Source organism: Panthera onca, chromosome F2, assembly GCF_046562875.1.
Source record: "Panthera onca isolate mPanOnc1 chromosome F2, mPanOnc1 haplotype 2, whole genome shotgun sequence".
NCBI classification, from domain to species: Eukaryota; Metazoa; Chordata; class Mammalia; order Carnivora; family Felidae; genus Panthera; species Panthera onca.
In genome coordinates this window covers 40,117,349-40,131,015 of record NC_138356.1, presented here as the reverse complement: position 1 = coordinate 40,131,015, position 13,667 = coordinate 40,117,349, and the positions used below count along the sequence as shown (strand labels likewise).

Below are 13,667 nucleotides of genomic sequence, written 5' to 3'. Positions count from 1 at the left end.
AAAATAAGAAAATTAAGTAAGCAGAAAAAAGGAAATAATAAAGAAAAGCAGTAATCAATGAAATAGAAAACAAATATGACAAAGTTAACAAAGCCAAAATTTGGTTTTCTGAAAAGATCAATACATTTGAATCTTACAAACACATTTTCTGTTAGGAGGGAAAAATAGTATAACACCTTGGGAAAAATTTGGTATTATACTTTCTTATTTTTATATATATAGAGAGAGAGCACACACGAGTTGGGGTGAGGGCAGAGGGAGAGAGAGAGAATCTTATGCAGATTCTATGTTCAGCACAGAGCCCTACACAGGGCTTGATCCCATGACCCTGGGATCATTCCTGAGCCGAAATCAAAACTCAGACACTCGACGAACTGAGCCACCCAGGCACCCTTGGCATTATACTTTCATTTACAATGTGCACACGCTCTACAAATTTTGATTCTACTCCTAGTAACAAATCAAAGAGAAACTCTTGTAAATCTGCAGTAGCAATGTTAACAACTGCCCTGTTTATCATAGAACAAACCCGGAAATAGCTCCAAAGCCCTGGAGTAGAAGAATAGATATATGAGTTGTGACATATCCATGCACTAGAATATTATAAAGAATTAAATCAATCACAACTATACAGAACACTAAATTTAATCAAAATTTTCTTGAGTGCCCATTAGGTGCCGGGCACTGATCTCAGCACTTGGGGTACATCAGTTAATAAAACTGATGGGATCTCTACCCCTCAAGCAACTTACATTCTTGAGGCAGAGAAAGATAAGTAATGCACATAATAAATAGGCAAATTATATATAAAGTACACTAAAAAGTGATGAATGATTATAAATGAACAAGTGAAGCATCGGTAAGTAGGCTCTGAAATACCTGAGTTGGAGAAACTGGGGGTTAAGATACATGGGGGGAACATAGGAAGATGGCTTTTCTCAGTGTGATGCTAAATGAATATAATATTGATGAGCCTTAGCAATAATAAATGACAAAAGTACATCTAGATGCTGTGCCTCAATTCTGCCCTGCTGCAGTGGAAACTACGAAAATCGAAAATCGAATATCGGCAGTTGCTCTTTCCTCCTGATGTGAGGGATTCAGAGGCCTTGTTTTGAGAGGTAAGGGGCACAAAATCAAAGCCATTTTGATTAATGAGTCACCACTTGAATATAAAGGGGCTATCCACTGGAAAAGCCATTATTATTATGGGTACCCCTAAGAAGGGGGAAAATGCTATCAGTGAATTATCTGTAAATTGCATCCTAATTTCAGAACATTTAGTCATTGTCATATTGGATTAAACTTCCAATGACCTGAAAAAAAAAAGTAAATGTGAACGTTTTCAACTGGCTACAAGATATATACCTTTCACCTATTTGTCTTTTGCCAGGTAAATAGCTGACAGCTATACATTTGAAATTATATCCTCAAAATATTTGTAATATGTGATCCATCTTTCTTCCAAGTACATGAAATAATTTTCCATATATTTATATATAGAGAGATATATTTCTATAGATATATTTCTATATATATTTCCTATATCATCTGAAGAACATTTTTGAGATAAATAATTTTATTCTAGATTTCAGTGACAATCTTGCATTCCATTACTCAAAAAGCAAACATTGAGATATGTATTTAATAATGTATGTCAGTTAGCTTTAAAGAAAAGTTCATTCTAAAAATGTGCTGCTATGTAACTATAATTTCAAATATTGCACAAATTAATAAAAATACTTTATGGTTTATTAATTTTCTGAGTTTTATAAACAAAGTTTTTCTTCAGAAAAAGCATATCCATTTTCTAGGTTTTATTAAGTGGTTTCAATATATTTCTATGGGCTAAAACCAAGATTTTCAAACATAGACTGGAGGTCACACACAGGGATTTCTTAAATGAACTCACATGAAAAATCATTTCTATATATGTTTTAAAAAAATTCTCCTTAAATGCCTCCCTAATGTTCTAGGATGACTAAACAGAAATGGTAATATGCATGTTTGACCTATTAACCAACCAATTGCAGCTACTGAGAGAGCTAATTTGGATATTTCAACCTTTAAAATTTAAGGTAAATAAGTCCCAAGTAAGTTTTAATAATTTGACATTTTAATATTTTATTTTAATATATTCAATGAATTTCATATGTTTTGACAGAATCATAATTTCTACAAATGATTTCTACAAATGGATTCTCCCAAATTTCAAGCTACATACATAATCATCTAGACCAAAGATGTTAGCACATATAATTATTGGATTCTAATTTATATTTCAACTTACTACAAATTTAAATATAGCATGTTTTATATAGCATGGTAAAGAAATAAGCATATGCATAACATACATCTGGATGTTTTAATTTTACATTAAGCCATTTACTTCTTGTTCAATGTCCCTAAGACATTCTTTATTTCATATCTGGTTAGTTTGTACTTCCTAATTTCTTCTAATGTTCATTACTGCCTACAGAGGAGTTTCAAATTATATATGTTCCAAGTATTAGAGCAGAAATGTGAGTTAAAAAGTAAATAATTGAGGCATGGATAACATGAGACTCTCCTACTCCAAAAGAGAAGTTAATTGGAAACATTATTTTTTGGAGGTTAAGTATTTGGATAGACACTTGCAAGACTACTTTGCAATAGTCATATTCATACAGGGTAAGTTGGCTAGTATTCATTTTATAGAATATGCTTGCAGAACAACTTGCCAGGATAAGCTATCCTGTAAGAATATGTTCCAGATAGAAATTCGGTGATAGAGACTCATTATTCATTGTTCTAACCTTATTTCCTCACTGCAGATAGAGTTTGGAAATGTATTCCTATGTATATGTGACACAGTATTTTCTACTGGATGTTTAACTAGATACCAAGGTGTAGAGTTCCAGAAATTTGAATGTATGTTTCAAACATCTGGAGCTATACATATGGGCAATATACAGCTGTGTTTATTTCAATGATTACACATTTACATGCATACAATACATTTATTTAAATGTATAATCTCTTATATATGTGAGAATAGTCAAACAAATGCATTTGCTGTACTTATTTGAATATGCAATTGAAAAAGAATTCAAATAAATAATTCACCACTTTTATTTGAATCTTACAGTATTTATTTATGTAACATACTTATTAATATACAATCATAGCTCTTTCTTTTTAATCTAAAACTAAATATTTTTAAAAGATTAAAGAAACATAATGGTGATCATGAGTCATAGAAATCAAGAAATTTTGTAGAGAAGTATTCATAGTGAGGTTTCAGAAGAATTTGAAAATTCAGCAGGACACAAGAATAAAATCATTTGCAATTGGAATGTTTCTTTCATTCCAACAATTTTATCATAGTGGACATTTTAATTGAATTTCAAAGTACTTGTCCAGAAGTATTGTTTTGTTTTGTTTTGTTTTGTTTTTCCTTTATTATTATTACTGTATTGACAAGATAAACACTTCTGGGTATTGGTTTAATACAGAAGGAAAAAGGGTTACACTATTTTAAAGCCACACACATACAAATCTGGTTAAGAGTATTAAGATAATCTCATTTAACTCTACCTTTATTTCGGGGAGAGGAACTGGAGACCAGCAAATGATTTAGGAGAAAAGAAAAGAAAATTACATTTTGGATTCAATTCCTGGCTCTGATATCCTAGGAGATTTCAGAGACCTTCTAGTTAGTCTATTTATACTTGTCTCAGTCCTTCTGTTTTCTGTACGCTATTTACTTTCTCAAGGTTTTTTTTTTTTTTTTTTTTAGCTATGATAGGCTGGCTGGCCTAGAGGAAAATGACTTACACTAAAGCAAGAGAAAACTTAAATTGAAAATCGCACAGGTTTTTGAAAGAATTTTAAATTCAACGTACCACAATATAAAAAGTAATGACTGCAGGCACTTCTTCATTTGTTGAATGACTGAACAAATGTAACCTATCTGAGCCTTTTTCATTGTTCACAGGCCTTGGATAATAACATTGGGTGTTGAGAGAATTACAGGATTAAAAGGTATAAATCATTCAATTGTCGAGTGCTTTCCAAATAATAACTTTGTATTTCATTCCCATTTGGTAGACATGAAAACTGAGTACCTGGACATACCTCCAAAGCTTTGTTGTTGGTCATGTTTCAGGAATCACCTTTCCTAAATTGATTCATCTCCTGTGAAAAGCTTGAATCTGCAAACAATGTTGTTTTCAGAGACAGTTCATGCTTCCCCCATGGGATGCTCCCCGGAGATTGGGGATGGGAGTGTGTGTGCGTGTTTAGCTGGGAAGGGTTCAGTAATGGAAAGAACATAATTTTGTCTTTCATAGTTATAAAACAAGTCATAGTCCTTATTTTTAATTTCTATGGTCATTTTGTGAGTCAGGTATTAGAGCTTGGGACTCGCGTCAAAAGGAAGGAAAGGCCGCGGGGCCGACGCCTCGGCGACCAGGACCCGCGCAGAGGAGGGAGAGAGATTGACCAATCGGAGCGCAGGCTGGGGACGGGTCCTGTCCCTCTCCGCCAAGCCCCGCCTCTTTCCGTACAGCCCCTTGGGAGTAGGGGGTGTGCAGCCTACTCGTCCCGCCCCTGCCTCTGAGTGACAGGACCGTGGACAGCAACATTTCCAGCAGGACACGAAGTTTGTCGGCCCTTGCCTTGGCTGAGCTAAGGTGTGTGTGTCCGGCGAGGGCGAGGGGGCTGGGGCGGCCCTGCCAGGGAGGCTTGGGGTCCGGGACTGAAAGCGAGCGCACGTCCTTAGCGAGTCCCCAGAGCGTTTAGGAGGTGGTCGTTCCTCCCTGAGAGCGGCGCTTGGGCTGGCTGGGCGTAGGGAGGCTCTGGAAGACCGGGAACCCGAAGCTAGGGAAACCCAGTAGGTACGGTAATCACTTAAGGACCCCTTCGGGCGTGCAGGGCGCTCGCGGTGGGGGTGGGGACGGCGAGCACGGAGTTGGGCGGTGGGTGGGCGTGGCCGCCTCTGTTGCTAAGGAACGAGCGGTTCCCGCCCTGCCAGCGTGTCTGGCGCCGGCGCAGGGCCCTGGAAATTTTAGCTCCACCCACCTCCCGAGGCCTCTTTCTCGGTTGGGGATTGGCTCTCTTGTGCTGTCAGTTAATTCGTGTCCTGTTATTTTACAGTCCAGCACTCGGGGTCTCGTAGTTCTTGTTTTGGCTTTTCTCTGGTATTACTCCACTCCGTACTTTTACCAGCCTTCCCCTTCTTAATAAATATCTGCAGACCAAAACATTTGCGGAGAAGAGCTTCAGGCAGCGTTGAGGTGGCTTTATTTGCACAGGGTTGTGGGAGGGACTAGGGTGGGATGGGAGGAAAGGATCTTTGCTTGGTGCTTGGTGAATCCCTGGACCCACAGGGTGTTGGTATCCATGTGGATGGCTAGGAAAAGGGGGATAGGATATCTAATTTCTTCTACCAGGAATTATTTTTCTCTCTGCTGTAACGTTTGAGCACAATGAGCGGCTCAAGAAGTTGAGGCAGTTCATTTTTGGACAAGCTCCAATACATGATTTCCCTTTCCAGTTCCTACTGTGGAAAGTGGGTGATAGATACTAATTGGATCAAGCCCCTCGGCTTGATTGGCCCACATTTAATGATTAACTGTAAGATGGTAACCCCAGATAACCACTTCAGATCTCTTTGCTCCTATCATTTGGCCCCAAATGATTGAGCAGAACAAACATTCCAGAGAGAAAACACATAAGGAGCTAAAGTCTACTTTTACTTCCTTCTGCTAGGTTTACTGTATAAATCTACAAGAAGGAAGCTTGTACTTCTTAGAACACTGAGGAGAACCTTGGCCTGTAAGTCAGAAAACTGTCAGGGTTAGGGAATGTTTGTCCTTGGCCAATAACCTTCATAACTGTTTCCTCATCTATACTTTGCTCTTTGTTCCTAAAACTTAAGGAGGAATAATTGATTATGCAAGTATTATTAATAATTTACACAGATGTGAAGTGTTATTGATTGCACTTTACCTTTTTGTCTATATGATCTGAATTTGTAAACACATAGAAGTATGATCATTTAGCTTAAAGTAGTTTCAAACCTCCCTTGGGACTTCTCTTATCATCGGGTTATTTAGAAATGAAGCAACTCATTTATTTGTTGATTCTGTGAATACTTCTCGTTAAGTGACACCTTAAATATCTTGCATGACACTTTTTCTCCCCCTTGACATCACTTGGTTTTTCAAAGTATATACATAGCCTGAAAGGATTCGGAAAGATTACCTTCTAATCTAAGGATGAATGACCTTGATATCATGTACTGCTTTGAGAAGTTAAAGAAAGCTATTGAGTCTCCCCTTAGAGAAAGACACTGTTTGAAGTGTAATTGGACCCTGGATTAAGACCCTGTTTTGGGTCAACTTCTTGAGGGATAAGGAAATTATTCCCCCCCTTGCTTCATACCAAAGAGTGACTGAGAACATAGCTGGGAACAGAATTCGGTCTTTGTTCTTTCTTCCACATTGCATTTTACCATAGCTTAATTTTAGTTCAGCATCTTAAGCCAATCTTTTTTTTTTTAACCATTTAATAAACAGGAACTACCAGTGCTCAATAAATTGTTGCTGTCTTTCAAAACCATGTAAACTGTAATTTTTTTCAAATGCCCTTTGATTATTCTCTTAAAGGATATTCTTATATTTAAGCAAGTGAAAAAAGAAATCATTGTCAAATATTTTGCGAAAATGTTAAATTGTATTTTTGAGATAAACATTAAAAACATACACTTTCTCTTCTATCACAGTCCATTTTGGACAAAGAAAAGCTGATTATGTTTATGCCACTTGAATACCATTACCTGATTCCTAGAACTCTTTTCTTCAATTTGAATCATTTTTCATACTATTTTAATTTCCCATGGCTAAAAAGTATTGTGATTGGTTCCACTATGGTTTTTTTTCGTGATTTCTGTATGAAAATAAAGGCTATAAATAGCCTGAATTTCCCTAAAGTGGGCATATGTGGTAGACATTATCATCAGAAAGGGAAAACACTGAAAAGAGAAAATATGTATTGCTTTTTTAATAAATGTAAGAGTATATAGGAGCACATGTCATTTGCCTTATTTATAATTTTATTTTATCTATTTAGTATTTGACTATCCCTTTCTCAACTGCATTTCTGGTAGAGAAACTGATATAAAGATAAATGGATTAGAGAAAGCATTCTACTGGAATTACAGTTTTTAGGGTCTCAATAAATAATCGCTTTATTTTTCCTCACTCTCTTGGGTGTGTAAACAGACAGAGGGAGTTTGCAATATCACCTTCCTTACTAAAGAGCTGATTTGGCGTAGTGCTTTGGATGGGAGACCCAAAATGAGTACTAGTACTTTCTGCCTCCTCCTACCTCCTACCTCCTACCTCCTACCTCCTACCTCGTCTTTTCTTACATCTTTTCTTCAGTGAGAGATCATTTCAGTTTGCAGAAAAGGTACATTTACCCAGAATTAGCAATGAAATAAAAGAAGGAAAAACTCTAGTATTGACAGGTTTCTAATAGCTAATATCTACCCATCGGAGTAATATGGACCAGTGGATTTCAGCCGCCAGTCACCAATCAGATAACTCTCACGTTGGGAAGCTGTGGATAGGAGTAGGATCTGACGCCAGGACTGTTAACTTAGAGCTCTGATTTTCCACCCTAGATGATCCCTTTGGGTCTTTTGAAATAAGTGGAGGTGTTTTTAAATTATTACTGTGTCTTTAAAAGCTTATGGCTTTTGGGACCCTGAAGTTTAGGAATGGTAAGTATTGTGTAACATAGAGGTCCAGCTCAATGAAGAATTTTCTTCCCACACTCCAAGGCCAAAAACATGTCCTTTGAGAACTGCTGTTCCAGTGGAAGTTCCTCTACATGGAGGCATGACGCTAGACGAGATTTCACCCTAGTCTTTGTTCCTCTGTGTTCATGTTTTTGTCGTCAATAGATTAAGCTCTAAGTGTGAAGGTCTTAATAAAAATACTGCTTAGAAAATAGCTATTTTTTGGTATTTTCCAAGAATGACTAAAACAATGCTAATAGAAAATACTAATGCATATTTTATAATATTTGATATCCTCAAAACATTTCTAACTGAACAGAGAAGGATCTAGAGTCTAAGAGCTAAATCTTTTCACACCTGGTACATATATTTAATCCTTTCTTGTATGACAGAGATGTTCAGTATCTTTTTTTAATGTTTATTTATTTATTTTGAGAGAGAGACAGAGTATGAGCATAGAGGAGGGGCAGAGAGAGAGGGAGAAAGAGAATACCAATAGGGTCCAGACACTGTCAGCACAACATGGGGCTTGATCTCACAAACCTTGAGATCGTGACCTGAGCCTAGACCAGGAGTCAGAGGCTTAGTGGACTGAGTGGGCCACCCAGGTGCCCCAGAAATGTTGACTACCTTTGTGATGATAGAGTGCAATAGGTATATATTTTCTTGAAAAAGAAAAGATGATTTCTTAGCTTCTTAACTTGGAAATGCTAAAAAACGTTAGAAAGATAAATACTGTGTACTCAGAGGTTTAACAAATTCTGTTTTGTTGAACCTCCCGTAAATGAGAGGATCTTATGTATTTTCAAGCCACTGAACATGGAGAATGACAGCAGGAATAAACAGAAACTTAGTTCTTCTATAATAGTGTTATGCAGTGACATAGTTGTAAAAATAACAGACCAATTGGACTGAAGACCTTAAAATTTTGTCAAAGACAAAAGGAAGAAAACCCTTTTTAACGTATTTTAGAAATTAAAAATATTCAGATATTGCTGGTTGTAGACTGATAAATTATATGGATACCTGTGACAAAATCCTAATTGTGGATTACAGTTTATAACCTACACTAGACAGAAGGCACACTGGACTGAAAGTTTTAGACTAGGCTCCAGCAGTCGATAAATTATTTGGGGGTGAGGGGGTGGTAATGTTCCAGGCATCAAGTTCCTTATATGTGAATATCTAGAATTGAAGATTTGTGGTGTTCTTCCATTTTTATGAAGAATGTGCTTGAGCATTATAATACATTCTCATTATTCACAGTGGTTCAATATAGCATGAATATCTCTGGGCAGGGGCATATCAGGTTTTTTTTTTTTTTTTTTTTTTTTTAAGAACCAGTTTATGGGGCACCCAGTTGACTCAGTCGGTTAAGCCTCCCACTCTTGATTTTGGCTCAGGTCGTGATCTCACAGTTTCATGAGTTTGAACCCTGTGTCAAGCTCTGTGCTGACAGCATGGAGCTTGCTTGGGATTCTCCCTCTTTCTTTGCCTCTCCCCTGCTTGTGCTCTCTCTGTTCTCTCAAAATAAATACATAAACTTAAAACAATTAAAAAAGAATTAAAAAAAAGAACCAGTTTCTGATTCCATATTGTCATTTTCTAGGGGTCTGTTATCTGCCTTTTCTCCTCTCCTCAATATTCCACCCTCACACCTCCCATACATACATACATTTGGAAAAGAGGACTGTGTAGAAGTGATCTCTATAGTCTCTTTCTTTTTTAATTTTTTTTAGATGTTTATTTATTTTTGAAAGACAGAGAGAGACAGAGTGTGAGCAGGGGAGGGGCAGAGAGAGAGAGAGAGAAAGACACAGAATCTGTAGAGGCTCCAGGCTCTGAGCTGTCAGCACAGAGCCCGATGCGGGACTCGAACTCACAAGCCGTGAGATCATGACCTGAGCTGAAGTCGGACGCTTAACCAAGTGAGCCACCCAGGCGCCTGTCTATAGTCTCTTGCAAAGCCAAAATATGCTGTATAACAGCATTCGAAATGAATAAAGTGGAACAAAAAATCCCACAAACCCAAGGAAAAGGTAATCAGCAGAAGACTCAGGGGCATACCTGTGAAAACCAAAGAAGAATTTTAAGCTAAAGAACATTTGAGGAAGTTCTTTGACATGTAATATGTGCAAGAATTCATGGTCTCTATGGGTAGGAGAACTCCGTATATGAAGAGCAGACAATGATTAGGTGACAGTAGGAAGACTGTAAGATAAAACAAAAAGATAAGGAAAAACTAAAAATGAGAACTGTATTAGTTTTATATTCCAGCTTTAACAAACTACCACAAATTTAGTGACTTTAAAAACCTCAAATTCATTATCTTAATCTGCAGTTCAGAAGTCTGAAATAGGTCTCACTGGGATGAAATCAAGGTTTTGGCAAGGCTGTGTTCCTTTCTGGAGGCTCTGGGAGGGAATCTGTTGCCTTGCCTCTCCCAGCTTCTAGTGGCTGCTCACATTCCTTGGATTATGACTCCCTTCATCTTCAGAGCCAGCAACATTACATCCCTGTATTTTTCTGTAGTCAAATCCCATCCAGACCACAGCTAAGAAAAGTGAACTGCTTTTAAAGACCCACCTGGATAATCCACGATAATCTCTCCCTTTTGAGGTTCTTCATTTAATCACATCCATACAGTCCCTTTTGCCATGTAATCCTCACAGGTAATATTCACATAATCACAGGTTAGGGAATCAGGACCTGGGCATCTTTGAGGGACGCATTATTCTGCCTACCACAATGACATATTAAAAAATCTATATTTGAGGCAGTAAAGAACAGAATTGATATTACTGCAGAAAATTTAATCAGTATGAAAAATAGACTTGAAAGTCCTCCTAACGTAAATATTGAATTCTTGAAAAGAAAGTTGATATGTGGAAGAAAAAGAATGAGGTCCACTCTATGAAACTTTAGGGTTTTTGAAGAAGAGATTATAATATTGACAATTGTTCCTAATGAAGAGAAGACAGTATTTGAAAAAAAAAAAAAGTGATAAGCAAAGAGGTAACAGGAATCAAAACTTTTTTGAGCTGAAAAAGTCATGAGTGCAGAAAGGAGTTACATAAGATGTGACAACTCAAAGAGACACAATATCAAAAATTTTTTAAATTAGTATAATGATACAGAAAAAATGCTTCATATATCTAGAAAGAGAGAAAAATAGCATATTACCGTCAGGAAACAAAAGTTAGGCTGGTCTCAGACTCCTTTCCTATAGCCTTAAATAGCAGAAGACAACAGAGCAACATTCTTAAGAGGGTTTTCTGTTTTCTTTAAAAAAAAAATTTTTTTTTTAATGTTTATTTATTTTTGAGACAGAGAGAGACAGAGCATGAACAGGGGAGGGTCAGAGAGAGAGGGAGACACAGAATCCGAAGCAGGCTCCAGGCTCTGAGCTGTCAGCACAGAGCCCGACGCGGGGCTCGAACCCACAGACCGTGAGGTCATGACCTGAGCCGAAGTCGGATGCTCAACCGACTGAGCCACCCAGGCGCCCCTGTTTTCTTTTTTTTAATATCCATGCAGTTTGTATTTCTTGTGTAATGGCACAGAAAACCACTCCTAAGGTTATTAGGGACCTTAAACTCCACCCTGTTTGCTTTTTTGTGGGGGGAGAAAACCTAAGACCTACAACAATTTATTAGAAGGTGATATAAATGTAAAAGCCATGGCATATTAAAAAAAAAAGCTGATAGTATATCCTAGAGTTCTAGAATATTGATGTGGCTCTAAATAATTATGTCAAATCTAGTTAAAAATTGACTATGAATGTAAAAAATTGCTTGCATGAAAAGACCTATAACATAAAAATTAATTCAGCAACAACAATCTAGATGTAAATAAAATTTTGTGATTTTATGATTTATATATGCCAGAGATGAAACCTGGTAATTTAAGAGGATGGATAGACTCTAAAATATACCTAAGGCATTCTTCAGCAAACTAGGATCCATGGGTTTCCCAAATCTGGCTCAGTGCTTGTTTTTCTATGACCCGTGAACCAAGAATAGTTTTTACATTTTTAAATGGTTGGGGGGAAAACAAAACAAAGCAATAATGTTTTGTAATGTAAACACGAAATTCAAATTTTGTTAATAAATAAAGTTTTACCGGAACACACCTACACGTCTGTTTACATATTGTATGTGGCACTAAAACGGCAGTGTGGAGTAATTGCAACAGATAGACAGATGTGTGGCTGTGCTGCTTTGCACTGCTCAGAGCACTAGGAATTGCTATGACAGATATAGTTTGATTTTGCTTCTCAACCTTCAAAGCCTAAAAATTTACAATTTGGCCCTTTATAGGAAAATTTGGCAACTCCTGACGTAAACCGTAAACTTAAAAAATTGGAATTTTCATTTTATTTCAAGGCACCCAGATTTACTCAGCAATTGCCCTTCAATGTTCTGCTTACCCCAGCATTTCTTTGGTCTTCTATGGACTGGCGTTAAAAACAAGTCTATTATTTTTTACATTTAATCAACCAAAATTTCTCTTTTTCACCTCTGTGCCTTAAATGAAACATATTCGCGTAAAGATTTTAGAATTTCATTTCCAAAGACATTCAGTTAAATATTGCAGTACTGTTAGAAATAGTAGCATTTTATTATTGTATGCCAAAAATCTATGTGTTTATAGAGATAAGCATGTACTGTATTTAACAAGTGAGGTATGTATCAATCAGTTAATCAGCAAAGATTTGTTTGGCAGGTACAGATGAATTAGATAGAGGAAGTGGCTTTGAAACAAGGTTTGGAAGGATGCCTGTGAATTTAACGTAGATAAGGCTGGGGCTAAGGTAACAAGGCAAAGAGAACAATATTTGTAAAGCTACTAAGCTGTCAATAGGAACACATAGTTGGGAAATGAAAGAAATTCAGTGGCTGGAACACAATTTGGAGAAAAGTAGCTGGAGTTGAGGCAATAAAAACTGTGGTCCAGGCCGAGAAGGCTGTCATGTGCCACACAAAGCAATTTTTATCTTATAGGCAGTGAGGATCCATTTTAGATTTTTGTGCTGTAGAGCCAACATGATCAGATCAGTATTTTACAATGATAGTTCTTAAACTTTTCAAATACAGCACTCCCTAAATTTTTTTAATGCTATGAATATACGGTCATGGAACAAAAGTTGCATTGGGCTATACCCACATATGTCCTATCTATAACAGAATTTTCCTTGAGGAAGGATACATAGGCAATCCACTAATTATCCTAGGAACTTATGTGGTCTGGAAACTTTTGTGAGCAGGTTGCTAAATAAACTGAAATAATTTTAAATTTTCAAAAGATTAAGAAGTTGCCTATAATGGAAAAAAAAATGATCTGTCTGGCTTCTCCTGTCTACACAGAACTACTTTAAGACCAAATATAATGTATTATGTCAGCACACTGCACCAGTGTTATATATGGCTTATAAAAACTTTATTAAAACTTGAGATGATAGATGTTTAGTTATGGATCCCTTGAACATATTGGGATTTTCTTTTCTTAGATATTTAAAACGCAATGTTTAATGCTTAGCATTTCTTCTAATAAAATAAGCATATTTGTTTTGAATGCCTCTAAAGAATTTCATTAAAACCATATCTCACTTTAAACATTGATTTTGATATGTAATAAAAAATAGTTTTCTAGGTAATATTGTCCCACATTTATATAGATCCTTATATTTAACACATTATTTTCATAAAAGCAATCTCATTTCATCCTTACAGTAATCTCTGTGATACATAGAACAGTTCTTTTCTCCATTTTATAGATTTGAAATCTATATCTCAGATGGATGATCTGGATATACTCTTCCTTATAGAGGAAAGTGAGTGTACTCTGTGATCGGATAGATTGCATTCAAATCTGTGCCCTT

The 13,667-nt window shown here is 36.6% G+C and overlaps 1 protein-coding gene across 2 annotated transcripts in view; it reads left to right on the top strand.

The window, feature by feature from the left end:
- Window positions 1-4,535: 4,535 nt before the first annotated feature.
- The window catches only part of TRIQK (triple QxxK/R motif containing), a 139,433-nt gene continuing 130,301 nt past the window's right edge, over window positions 4,536-13,667 (top strand). The window contains exon 1 of one of the 2 annotated variants that reach the window (XM_078441893.2): window positions 4,536-4,673. The gene's annotated coding sequence lies outside the window, so the exon portion shown is untranslated. The remainder of the gene's footprint in view (window positions 4,674-13,667) is intronic. The other variant, XM_078441895.2, reaches the window with a different exon arrangement.